Genomic DNA, 14,271 nt, shown 5'->3' with positions numbered 1-14,271 from the left:
TGGTTTAGCTTAAAATGATTCCTAATCGACTTAAGTTAAACAAAAAAGGGCCTGGTTTGAACTGAAATAACTCTCCACCCAGCCTTTTGCACTGATTTCACTGCTATAAAATCACACCTTTAGTTAAACTGGTTCTCAGGTAGATGAGCCTTTAGGTTTACAGATACAGTGTGAAATAAAGGGGTGGAGAGAGAAATGTGCAGGCCTACGCTAGCAGGAGAAGCAATTTAGAGACAAATGCAGAATTCCAGAAGTGTATTAGCCCTAGGGGCATGTGGAGATGCCCATCCTGCCAACTAGCAAATGGCTTCTTTACAAAACAACATTACTAGAAAGTATCTTAGTAAAAACCTCTGGCTAAGCAGACAGTTCCCCCCCAGACCTCTTTTCAGATTGCTGGCCAGCTGGAAGTGCATCCTGCAACTGCCACTTCTGGGCTAGAGCCTCTCTCAATATTGTATCTCCATATTTTTTTTTTTAAAAAGGCAAGATTTTTCCCTCATGCTTTGAAGAGCATGAACTGCTGCTGCTCAGTTTCTTTCTTGATGGCTTCTCCACTTGGTGATAAAGAGTCCTGTGGCACCTTATAGACTAACAGAGGTATTGGAGCATAAGCTTTCATGGGTGAATACCCACTTCATCAGATGCATGTAGTGGAAATTTCCAGAGGCAGGTATAAATATGCAAGCAAGAATCAGGCTAGGGATAATGAGGTTAGTTCAATCAGGGAGGATGAGGCCCTCTTCTAGCAGTTGAGGTGTGACCACCAAGGGAGGAGAAACTGCTTTTGTATCTGGCTAGCCATTCACAGTCTTTGTTTAATCCTGAGCTGATGGTGTCAAATTTGCAAATGAACTGAAGCTCAGCAGTTTCTCTTTGAAGTCTGGTCCTGAAGTTTTTTTGCTGCAGGGTGGCTACCTTTAAATCTGCTATTGTGTGTCCAGGGAGGTTGAAGTGTTCTCCTACGGAGTTTTTGTATATTTTTGCCATTCCTAATCTGATTTGTGTCCATTTATCCTTTTACACGGGGACTGTCCAGTTTGGCTGATGTACATGGCAGAGGGGCATTGCTGGCACATGATGGCATAGATTACATTGGTGGACGTGCAGGTGAATGAACCAGTGATGGTGTGGCTGATCTGGTTAGGTCCTGTGATGGTGTCATTGGTGTAGATATGTGGGCAGAGTTGGCATCGAGGTTTGTTGCATGGATTGGTTCCTGAGTTAGAGTTACTATGGTGCGGTGTGTCATTGCTGGTCAGAATATGCTTCAGGTTCGCGGGTTGTCTGTGGGCAAGGACTGGCCTGCCTCCTAAGGCCTGTGAAAGTGAGGGATCATTGTCCAGGATGGGTTGTAGATCACTGATTATGCACTGGAGAGGTTTTAGCTGAGGACTGTATGTGATGGCCAGTGGAGTTCTGTTGGTTTCTTTCTTGGGCTTGTCTTGCAGCAGGAGGCTTCTGGGTACACGTGTGGCTCTGTTGATCTGTTTCCTTATTTCTTGGCGATAGGTACTCCTCGTCTCCAGCACCCTTCCTCCCATCACTTTGCCTCAACTTTGTTTCCCCAGCGTCTGAGCTCAGGAGCAGCAGAGCTCTAGAAAGAGAGAGGCTTTCACAGAAGGAGAGAGGGGAAATGGTGGGCAGAGAGAGTTGAAACACACTTGAGTGCATAAGACGAGGCCAGTTTTTTAAAAGGGAAATTATGGCTTGTTAGGGATGGGAACCACCGGAGACAAAAAGGCTGTATTCCCTCCTCCTCCTCTTCTTCCTCACAAGCTACAAGCTTGAGAAAATAGCCTCCCTGAATGGAATGGTGTACTAACTCTGCAGCTGCTGAGTGCATAAAATATCCCCTCTACCTGCAGGATAGTGGGTGCCTCCCATATCCTTTGTACTGTGACATGTGAAAGAGAGAATGAAAATCGGGGTGGGGGACGGGACTGTGGGGTGAACAGGGAGGTAGTGGCTTCATTTCTCCGACTGCAGTAACAGGTATTTCCTCATCTTTCACAAACAGTGTGTAGTGCCTGAGCCTGATTCTCCTCTCACTTACACTGGTGCTACTCCATTGACTTCAGTAGAGTTACTCCGGATGCTCACTGATGTAAATGAAATCAGAATTGGGTCCTCTTTCTTTTGACTAATGTCTAAAAAGGAACTATTTAAAAATGGAGCAGGGAAAAGCAGGCTTTTATGCACTATTAAGAAGGTGAACAAACATTATGATGGATAGTGGTAAAATCTGCCACATTCCAAAATGTGGAATTCCTGGTACTACTTTGACTTGTGGTAAAATATTCACAGCTCTCAAGTGATGCTCAGTTGTTCTCCTTTGCATCAGAAATACAATATCTCATTTCTTGTTTTATTGAGATGACACCTGTCCTCCTCTGCTTGTCTTTGGTGAAGCTGCAGCTATATGGTTGTACTCATTTCTGGACACTTCATTACCAGAGAAATATTGTCTAGTTAGAAGTATTTTCTAATTAGAGGTGGTTCAGAGATGGGGAGGGGGGTGGGGGGGGAATTAGGTGTGCAGGAGGGAAAAATCAAGGGTTGATTTAAAAAAAATGACTAAAGCTGTTGGAGGGTCTCTCCACAGGTAGGGGTGGAAACCCCATTGCTTGGGACACTTAACACTGTAGTGGGTAAAATTTAGAAAATAAGAAAAATTCCAGCACTGCCAGAGAGACAGACTCAATGATTTAATCGGCCTTTTCTGTCTTTTCTCTGGTAAGGAAGGGAGTATGTGTTTGTGTTACATATGATATATGATTGGCAATGGAAACACTGAAATAACAAAGAAAAAAACGGAGTGAGCTTTACCGCTTGTCTTGGCATTTGTAAAGACTTTCATGGGACCACTGTAACACCCCCCTCCCCCGCTGAATAAATGGCTGTTCTCATGCTGTTTCTGCCTTGAACCAAGAAGCGGCGGAAGTCTCAGGAGAAACAATGAACTTGTGGTAGACTGATTGGTTTTTCAACTTTGAAGTTGCATGAGCATGATTTCCATACGTAAAACAGAGTTTTGGCACTCACCTTTGTGGTTCATTTCCCCATCCCCCTTATGTATAAAGAGTGAACAAATGTTTGGTAAACAGGAACCTAAGGTTTCAGTAATGAAAAGCTCAAACCCTTGCCCATATACACAGAGCTGCTGGAAATGTTTTCAGAAGATCATGATTTGTGTCAGTCTCACCTAGCTCATGCAATATCATGTACTATTTAGCTACATCCATCACCAGCTCCATCAGTTATACAATTCACATCACAGAAACCACGACCACAGTTGGCACCTTACCTGGCAGTCTCCACAGAGCTGCCAAGGATTTGAATGAATGGAGAACTCTCTCCCAGGTGGCCCCTCCAGGTCAGGCTTAAAGCATGTTGGCGGGGTGATGCAGGGAAGCTTGCACAGCTGTTACTGGGCTAGACTTGCTCTGTGAATAATTGGAGAACTTCTGCCTGCAGGGCCCTCAATCCAGCTATTCACAAACACATAATTTACTCATTTCTTTTTAGTGGATCTCTTGGACATTACAGTACAGGGTAAGGAGAGAACCTTTCATGCCTCAAAGCTCTAAGATAATCCAAACCCATAGCATTTTATGCAACACAAAACAGCTTAAGAAAAGAACAAACAATATCTTTATGGGGATTTAGTTATTCAAAATAAAGTGCGGGCTAGTAGACTGAGCATAGAACTGGGTGTCAGGAATGCCTGGATTCTAGTCCTGACTTTGCAACTGCTTTGCTGTGTTGTCTTTTGCAAATTACTTAAAGGCACATTGCCAGAGCAATCTGGACTTGAATTCAGGTTTTGTTAAAAGAAGGCTTTACAAATCCTAAGGTCAATACAAATTTTCCTATGGTTATTTTTAATTCCAATAGGGAAAAAGGTTTGGATGTCAGTGTTTTCCCTCCTTCCAAGCCAAACATTGCAGCAGAGTGTCAGTGCTTGAGAAGCAGAAAGTGAAATGAAACAGAAACAAAAGTCTGCATCTGATTTCACAGTAGAACCATGGTGGTAGCAGCAGCCTCCATAGTATGTCCTCCCTGGGTTTTTTTTATGAGGACATTCAGACCTTCCTAAAACTCGGTTTGCATAAAACCAGTGTTAGGTTTCAACATACATTTCAGAGACATGATTGAAAACAAATCTGAGATAGTGTGGTTCTTCAGTATTCTGGGTTTGAAACATTGGGATTCAGCTGTATGCCCATGCATGCTACCTGAGCCACCTGTGAGAGCAGCCCAGCTTCTGCGAACCGTCTGTTTGCAACACTACCCTCCTGATTGCACACATGAAAGAATCTCTCAGGAAAATGACCTCCAACTCTCTTGAGCTGCCGAAGCAAGGGGAACACCTCCCCTTTCCAAATAGTACTAGGCAGAAATTTCTGCCATCTGCAGCCTGCCAGAGAAAATGTTAAATTAAATAATAAGGCTCAAGTAACCCAAGTGAGAAGTGAACTTGAAAGGTGCTGAAGCATCTGTAGCCCGTGCACTGTCATCTGGTACCACAGCATTTGCCAGCAAATGTTCCCTTCCACAGACTCGTTATGTGCAGTTAGAAGCAGCAGTGAAAGAATAACTTGATTTTTAATCACTTTCACTCATTTATTTTCATTGACCAAGCTGATCATAGAATCGGAGGACTGGAAGGGACCTCGAGAGGTCATCTAATGCAGCCCCTGCACTCATGGCAGGACTAAGTATTATCTAGACCATGTGTGAAATGCAAGAGATGAACAATCACAGAAAGTAAATTAGACTTTGAATATTCTTTCCCTTTTAATGCTCAAGAGTGTTACTAATCACAAAAGTGAGGAATTTTTGTTAGCTGCATGTGAACTTTAACTTGTGTGTCTCATGTTCCCCATTGACAGATCCAGGTATAATATTTACCTACATCCCAAGGGGTTGGGGAGGATTACTTAGTTGATGAGTGGGTCCAATCCTTAGTGCCCTTATCCCCCAGTATTCCAGTGGAAGCTGGAGACGCTCTGCACATGGCAGGATTGGGCACAATAAGTGCCCAGTAATATCACTGCTTTAAATCCTGTTTGTCAAAAAATATTTTACATTGTGTGCCACAAAAACAAACCTCAAGCTTGCAGCGCTTTAGCTAGGCACCTCTGAGCTGATTTTTCATTGTCCTGCCTTAGCCTTAAAAGTTAAAGTGGCAGGACAGCTCTTTCCCTTAGCTGGGTACTCGTGCAGGTCTTTATTTCTTCCCTCTTTGTTCTCCTGTTCTCTATCGCTCAGTTTCCAGGAAATCAACCAGGGCTTTCTCAGGTTTCCAGGCTGCTTTTCTGTTTTAAGGCCCCACGGTCCCCTCTGCAGGAATAGCTCACAGAGTTTCCTATTCATTCTTCCATGGGGATGTGGTCCCTCCATAGGAAACACCACAGATTCCAACCCTGTAATCTGAAGATACTGCTCTTAGGGAAAGTCCTATTGATTTGTATCTGGAACAAGAACTAGAACTGATTGCAAATTTTCCCTCAGATGTTTTTTGGTGAAGAATCAGGTTCTCAACTATATGAAATTTTAAATTAAAAGTGTCTGCTTTCCATGGAGAATATCAAAATTTGTCAAACCCCAGAAGTATTGTGGTTTATGGCTGAAATATTTCAGTTTGTGGCTGACATATTTTTGCCAAAAAAATCATTTTCCAAGGAGTGGGGGGAACCTCTATTTTCCAAATTAAAAACCTTTCTATAGGCAGAATTTTCTATTAAATTCCATAGGGGAGCTCAAAAAGCTAATGAAAGTGCCTTATAAAATTCCCTATAAAATTCTTTCTATGAGTTTTTGAACTAACCCATAGAAAGTAAGAGAAAATTCTGTCCCAGCTACCTATAAAAAAAGTTATCATTATCTGTACAATTCTATGGGATTGTTATTACCACTATGGGACCTTCTTGGTTGTACATCTAGTAAATTCTATAGAATGTATCCGAAGGAGTAGGAGATCCTCCTCCAACTCCATGGAGCTGAGATTACACCCTCTCTGTCCCTCGCTGCTAGAATTGTGTGTGTGTGTGTGTGTGTGTGTGTGTGTGTGCGCGCGCGCAGCAGAGGCAGAACTTCCCTTTCCTATAGGTAAGGTTCCCCTTTGTGTACAGATGCATAGAGGAGCATGGGAGCCTAAGCGCTTTCTCTATCTCTGTGTTCTGAAGCACCCATCACTTTCCTCTTCCATCTTTTTAAAAGCTTTTAGGCTGTCCTCTCCTTCTCTTTGCTCCTATTTCCTAATCTCCCACTTTCTCATTGCTGTCAGGGCCCGGGTATTCTTTGGTCTATTGGGCCATGCTGTCTCTTATTTTTTGTTTTTGTTTTGTAAATAAATGTGTTTTTATTTATATTTTTTTTAGAAGCCAAGAGGCCTTTGGGCACAGGGCAACTCATTAATTAAAATATGTTGATGATGATGATAATTAATATATAAATACCAACCAACACTTTCCATCAATATGCTGCCTCCTAACGCTGCTGGCACAGGGCAGTGCACTTCCTGACAGGTGGCATTCTGACTCTGGCATTTCCATTGAGTGGTGAATGCATTCAAAGGTTACATGTGGATAAATGCCACTCTAGAGCCCCCTCATAGACGGTACCTACAGAGAATTCAGGCTTCTTTCAAGGTTCAGTTCTGAGCCAAAATTCAGAACCAACTTGAAAGGTGTAGCCAAATGTGGTGTTCTCTCAGCCTGAACCGAAACATGTCCAAATCATCTCACATGAAACTGGCAAGGGAAATATTGGACTAAGAATAATGCAGAAATGTTTGGAAGGGCAGAGACTGAATTATGCACTAATATTTTATTTTCCATCTTTTTCAAACGAGCTTTGTCCATTCAAAGAGGCCCCGTATTTTTTGAAATGTATATCGTAGGTTTCAGTACTTATGGAATCTGTGAAAATTGTTTTCTCTTCCTGTTTACATAAAAACATTCTCAGAGGAGGGAGTTTGAAGATCGTTGTGTGGAAAAAGTGTGGAGAAGTATTCAATGTAGCTGCTAAAATAGTCACCAACTTACAAGAGAAAACATAAACTCACTTCGTACAGAATTAATTTTTGCAAAACAGGTTTTGGGTACATTTTTCAAAAGCTCCTACGTGACTTAAGAGCCTCTGGGTTTGTCTATATGGAGAGTTAGTGTGCATCAAGCTGGGGTGTAAATCTACAGCGCTGCAGAGTGCCACACACTAAGTTGCCATGTAAATCCTGCTACCACACGCTAAAAGTTCCATAGTGTACTTTGACCTATTGCATTAAATCTCTGTACAGATATGACCTAAGCCCCATGTTTTTAAAAGTGACATGCACTTAGGAACCTAAGGCCATGTCTATATGTACAGTGCTGCTGCAGCACGTTTGGTGAAGGCATTCTATTATGCCGTTGGGAGAGAGCTCTCCTGTAGGCATAAAACCCCCACCTCCATGAGTGGCATAAGATATGTTGGTGGGAGAAGTACGTGTCAGTGTAACTTATGTCGCTTGGGGGGTGGAATATTCATACCCCTGTGCGACATATGTTTTGCTGACATAAGCTATGTCTACACTATGTCTAAGTCTCATGGAAAGAGAGGTTCCTGATTCCCACTGAGTTTTAATGAGATTTAGGTTCGTGAGTACCTAAGTGTACATCTAAACTGCCCTTTAAACCCACAGCAGGGAGTCTACAGACTTGGGCTCATGCTACAGCACTAAAAACAGCTGTGTAGATGTTTTTGTGATGTGGATTCCTGTCTGTTAGGACATAGATTGGGATCAGCAGCTTACTTTGTCATCAAACATAAGATGGTAAATTTTCAGTGTTGCTGAAGCCATGTTGGTCCCACTTGTCTCTCTTATAAGATGGTAAGAGCTTTTGATCACTACTGACCTTGTACAGAATCAAACCAACAGCAGAAGGACTTGTTAACGATCCCTAAGCCATCCAGTCACTCATTCATTTACCTAATCGGTAGTTTTCTGGTTCTAGGATATAGTAACTTGCATTTTTCAAAGTGATTTCAGGTGATGACATTTTGAAAGTAACACAGCAATTGTCTTCCACTCTGATTTTGTTAAAATATAATTACCATTTCTTCCTAGAAGTTGTTTATATCTTGAAAACATAGTACTTTTATGTAGTTAACAATACATATGGAAAGCCTAACAACAAATACCCTATTTTGAATGCTTATGCTTGGATCTTGCATTTTCCATGTACGGGATCTGGAGAACAGAGCTACACAAGGAGAATCCTTTGAAATTCCCTTTTTGTTTAAGTTACAATAACAAATACAATGGATAGATAACTACCAGTAACATGTAGCAATTTGTTAGCTGGTGGAATTCCTATAAAAGAGCAAAATTGGCTATGAGGGTTAACATACAGTCAATATATGTCCCAGAACACTGGGAGCTTGGAATGAACAAACTAAAATTCAGTATTATAATCACAGACTATCAGCTTTGTAAAGCACATCCATGCTGTCTGGACAGTTATGCAGAACTAGCTAATGCTTCCAATGTCCTGTCCCAACTGCACCGGGCGCTTGGGTAAACCTTAGAAGTGATTGTTTTGGGGGAAGTCTCCACTTGTTCCAAAGTCCTGGTCAGAAAAACAGAGGATCCTTCCACTAAATGTTTTTGACACATTTAATCTCTTATGAATCAATGTCTTCAATGTTATCCTAAAACGTATTTTCGTGGCGTGTAAACATGTTATCAGTCAGAGACAATACAAAGATTTCCAGACTCTAGGCACGGGGCCAAAACCTGTCCTTGGATGAATGTGTGCAGCTCTGCTTGAATCCTATGTATCTGAAGGCCAAGTCTGGCCCACAATCTTCTGCAAATCAAACTAGATTACAGCTCCTGAAAATTTTAGAACAGCAGAGGTAATTATCGGCAGTTGCGGTTGCTTTGATAGGGCAGTAAAAGTGCAGTGTAACAGGCACAAAAGAACATCATGAGCTAGTATAAAGTGACATGATCCATTGGGCTGTACTGTTATAAGCTTAAGGAACAGGTGACTTATTTTAGATTAAAGAAAACATAAATGAATAAAATATCTCTGAGAGAGAGAAAATGGAGGTTTCTCTCACACCGCCACCCCCCGCCTCTCTGGATACGAGTCTACATTCTGAATCTCCTCAGATTCCTGCTTCCCAGCTAAGGATACAAGCCCTCCATGTGTGGGATCCCATTGAACCCTCTGCAAACCAAAACCACCAAGAGTGGAATTTTCAGCTCTGAAACTTATGCCTTTATTGTCTTTGTCCTGCACTTGTACATGCTGAAGCACTTTGCAGTCCTTTTGCTCAGTTCAGTGCAGATTGTTACACAGGAGACACACTGTGAGCTCTTGTGGGGAAATTATTTTCCTCATTATTTTGTTGTTCTCAGTCTAACAGGTTTCTTCTGTCTATATGGTTGCTCTTTGTGTGTGGAAAAACAGAATACTGAGTGTCCCACAGCACTGCTCTGTTTCCACTCTCAAAACTGCCATGTGTCCATATCTTTCTGTGTTTTGGCTCTGCAGCCAGCCACTTTCATGTCTGAATGAGAGACAGACAACATATAATCTGCAGCATTGAGTAGAAAAGCTCCAAAATAAACCCAATAAACACTAGCCTAACAAAAAAAAGAGGGGAGGGAAAGTTTGGTGACTTACAAAGAATTCCCTTTCTTGGTTTGAAACAACTCCTGTGGGAAAGCGTTTAGTATGTGTAAGAGATCCTTCTCTCATGGACTCACAACCCTGCTCCTATAAAAGTGTCCTAGAGAATTTCATAAGAATGAAACCGATAGGACTCTACAAAAATTACTGTAAAAGCCTACAGAATTTAACAGAAAATGAGATCTTTTCAACAGGATTTCTAATTACCTTCAATAGAATGGTTAAAAAATCCCTGGAGGAAAGGTTATTGTGTTCTGTTGAGCTCCATGGGTCTTTTCCATCATGTTCGAAGCTGAAGTCCTCTAGACCCAGAACAGGTACAGCAGAGGCAGCAGCTGACGTGCCTCAGGTGGGTCAACTCTGACCTGGAGGAGCTACTGGAGAGGCAAATGAATCTCTGCCTCCAGATCCGCTCAAGCCTTGGAGCCTTCACTGAGCTGCCCCTAGGAGTGCTAGCTGTGGTGGTGGGTTTTGTGGTTCCTTCCCACTAGGAACTGGACTGGGGCCACCAACCTATTTCACACAGGCCACTAAATAGCTGTCAGGTGGTAATCACTTCTGTTACTTCTCTCTGACCTTTAAGTTAAATGGATTTGCTCATTTACTTGCAATCAGTCCTCTTCTTATGCCCCCCCCCACTCACTAGTAACCTGGACTGGACTCAAACTGGCAATCTAGTGGAATAAGGCTTTGTATCAGCTACCCTTAGTATCCAGTCTCTGCCCTTTTCTCTTTTTCTGGTTTTTTAAATTTTATTTTTTATTTTCTGCATATTTCTAACTTCCTCTGAACTAAACATATAATGCAAATAAATATGAGTACATGGAAGTATCTAAGCACATTCTGCATCCTCTGTATGCATTGGTTGGGGAAACAGTTTTTCACTTCATACATCATTTACCATGGTAGTATGCACAAAATTCAGAAAGACAGTTAGGGAGTTTAAAAACACCCTTTGTTCCTGCTGCTAGTTCTGAGTTCATAGTCATAGCTATTGCCAGACAAATTCCGGCCTGAAACTAATTTGGATTTGTTCAGATGAATGTTGGACCAAACCTCCCCAAACATGCATCAGTCACTTTGCAAAACTCTTCCCTCTACCTGTCTGAAGAAGCCCATCGTTTGCTCAGATATTACTCAACTCATTTGTGTATGTTTAATATAATTTCCCTCCCCAAATACTTCATTCTATGCCCTTCATTCTGTTTTCCAATATAATTGATCCCAGCATATAAAACACAACTCTGAGCCCTTCCCCTTCTCCAATAAGAGCTTGTACAATAGTGAAGTAATCTTCTCCACTTGGGCTCCTGCAGTTTCATATCACTTAATCCCCATGGGAACTGAGAGAGAGTTTAAGGAAACATTCTGCTCTATTTCTTTTTAGCTTTGTTCATAGTGCAGTTCCCACTATTGTCAGTCTCATGTAAATAAGAAGAACCTGTTTGTGAGGGTCTTGTATGTTGGGGGAGGTGACCTATTCTACGTGCCTGCTTCTGTTATTACACTGATGTAAATCAGGAGCCAACTCATTAAAGGCCATGGTGTCAATGAGAGCAGAATCAGGCTCAATAACTTCATCCTTCCTACCCAACTATTTTATTTGCCCTCACGTGTACTGATGATTTAATCCTTCCTGGCTCCTTCCATTTCATCGAGAGATTGAACACTGCAGAGTTCAACTGTGAAGGTCCAACCTTTTCCATTCAGCAACCAGCAAGTTTACACTTGAATCGGCTCCACCATAGATATCATTCTGTATAAATTTTGTGCAGAATTTTCCCTTCCCGTGGATTGGTCAGCAGTAGGCTCGAGGGGTTACAAGTCGGCTCTTGTTCCTCATTTCAAGTCTTCTGCTCATAAAGTCACTTTATGCAGAGCAGAGTCACTTTGCAACTGTTGGTCCTTAGATACTAGGAGTGCCCCCCAAAATACTCAGCCAGCAACCACTGAACCTCCTTAGATGAGCTGTGGGAACTAGCACCACCTCCTATGAAGCATTACAGGGAATGCTGTAAAAGATTCTACAGGCATATCTGAGAAGAAGCTGTTATGAGTGTGAATGTGATGGGGGGGGGGGAAACATGAGGGTGTCACTCTTCCAATGTCTGTCCTTAAACTACTGGCTTGGTGGCCTCCTGTAAGCCCAGTGAGCAGACTTCACACATCATTCTATTCCACTCCCGCAAGCACACTGCTCTGTTCTCTCAAGCAAATCAGAATTTCATTTTTTGTAACTCCCTAATATGCTTGTTCCTTTTTCTAAGCAACGGCTCCAGCACTGCCGCGTTCAACAAAAGAACAAAGCCATATTGTTCGAAGCAAACATACTCCAATATCAGCTGGAACAAACACACAATCACACTCTCAGACCTCAATCACCAAACCCAGCTGGACAAAGACTGAGTGAAAAGGCTCGAAACCACAACTGAGGAAGAAAACACCTTTATCTCATCTCTAAAGGACTCAATCAAGTACAGTTTTAGAGCTATTCTTTCTTTTTGTTAATAATACCCTTTTAAACACCTGAAAATGGCACTTCTTTTCCTACTGATTTGTGGTCTTCCATCTGACAAACATTGATTTCCTCTCCCTCTGTGTTTTGAATACAGCTAAAATGATATGGCTCATTTTGTTGGCTTGTTTAAATATCTGCAGCATTGATTAATGTCAGCACAATTCTGGAAACCAAGCTTGCTAGTTAACTGCTGCTGCAAAACCAGCAGGGGGAACTCAGGGACACACAGTATTGCTTTTTGGAGAGGACACACACAATTTGTCCAGTCTGTTTCTGAATTCTCTGCAACTGAGTGGTAGAAAATAGAATTTACTAGAACTCTCCACCATCAGATTGTAACCGTTTTAAGGAGCACTAGATTGTGACGGTAAACAAGTAACTAGTGCATTTATTCACTTCAGCTAAATTTTAAGTCATTGGGTGTGGGTAGAATGTTTTGTCTTATTGTGTGGGTCTGTTTAGTGTACCATAGACGTGAGAGATGGCAAAGGCCTACCAGGCCATCTTGATCCTTTCCCTGCATCAGTGCAGGATTGTTCTCTATGGTACACTTCCTAATGTTTTGTCTCTTCTAGTTTTAAATCTCCCAGAGTCACTCTGAGACTTCTACTGCTTCCTTGGAGATTGTTCCATAGTTCACTGTCAGGAAGTCTGTTTTGACATTATTAGCCTACATTTTCCTGATTTCACCCTGTTATTCTTAATTATACCCCTGTTTAGATTGTTACATTCCCATTTAGGCCTTCTGTCTGCACTTAAAAGTTGGGCCACTTGAACTACGCCAGCATAATTAAGATGGCAACCCTCTCCTAGGGTTGCCAACCCTCCAGGATTGTCCGGGAGTCTCCAGGAATTAAAGGTTATGTCATTTGATGAAACCTCCAGAAATATGTCCAACTAAAATTGGCAACCCTACCCTCTCCCCTTGTACAGACACAGCTACAGCTGTATAAAAGGGCTTATTCTTGTATAGCTTACTCTGATTTAGTGAAGGGAAAAAAGCTATAGTGGTATAAAGTCCCTTAACTGCATCTGTGCTAAGCCTTTTTCCAGCATAACTATGTCCGTTAAAAAAAATCGCACCCCTTACTGACATAATTATACAATTAAAACTTTTTAGGTGTTCAAGCCTTAGTTATCTCTTAGAAAAAATCTGTACATATTCAGCTCCTTTTTTCTTTCCTTGTAAGTCAATATTTCCAGCCTGCAATCATTCTCTGAACTCCCTCCAATTTGTCAGTCATTCTGATAATGAGGGGTTCAGAACTGAATACAATATTCCAGGTCTAATCACCCACGATCCATAGAGAACATCTCTTATCTCCCTGCTTTGGGGTATGATGCACAGCCCAAAATTGTGGGCCTTTTGCTGTGACAAATTGCAAACTCATATCTAATTTCCTGTATGCTCAGCACAGCTGCATTCCTGGTTTCATCCTGCCATTGAATATCTTTATCTGGGATTATTTCCCCTCAGGCATATTAGTCTGCATTTTTCAAGTTGTCTCATTTTTGTCATTTTTCTCTCTAAGTTTCTGTCCTTGCTGGTTTTTGTATCTACTCCCTATATAGTATCATTTGAGAATTTAATAATCATGTTGCCTGTTTCCTTTTCTAGATCATTAATGAATGTGGGAAATAAAGCATGAGCTAGCACCAATTCTTGGGCTACTTCCCTGCAATTTGACACTTGGCTGTTTACCACTGTTTATTGTTCAACTCATTTGATGATGTCTCTACATAAATTCATTTGGATTAATGTATGCATCTAGTGCTTTACTACTATCCGAGTACATTCAGCTACCACTTCCTGTTCTTCCTAATTATTGATAATTCTAGGAATATATAATAAAATTTATCTGGCAAAATCATTTTTTGTTTATAAGCCCCTTCTATTTATTGCTCATCATGGCACCTTTTAGATACTTAATTGTTTTCTTCATTTAGTATGTGTCCCATTACATTAAACTTGCAAGGCAAAAATTGCCAGGATTGCTGCTGCTCTCCTTTTTGAAGATTAGTATTGCACTAGCTGTTCTCCAGTCTTCTGGTACCTGCCCAGTTTTT

At 41.6% G+C, this 14,271-nt stretch overlaps 1 long non-coding RNA gene across 4 annotated transcripts in view; it reads left to right on the top strand.

Annotated features, from left to right (window-relative positions):
• Positions 1-14,064, top strand: part of LOC141984100 (uncharacterized) — a 38,335-nt gene extending 24,271 nt beyond the window's left edge. For all 4 annotated transcript variants that reach the window (XR_012638647.1, XR_012638648.1, XR_012638645.1 and 1 more), the window contains one exon: positions 11,954-14,064. This is a non-coding gene — a long non-coding RNA (uncharacterized LOC141984100). The remainder of the gene's footprint in view (positions 1-11,953) is intronic.
• Positions 14,065-14,271: the final 207 nt, after the last annotated feature.

The sequence above is a fragment of the Natator depressus genome, chromosome 3 (assembly GCF_965152275.1).
Source record: "Natator depressus isolate rNatDep1 chromosome 3, rNatDep2.hap1, whole genome shotgun sequence".
In the NCBI taxonomy this organism is placed as follows: Eukaryota; Metazoa; Chordata; order Testudines; family Cheloniidae; genus Natator; species Natator depressus.
This window is presented reverse-complemented; position numbering and strand designations above follow the sequence as displayed.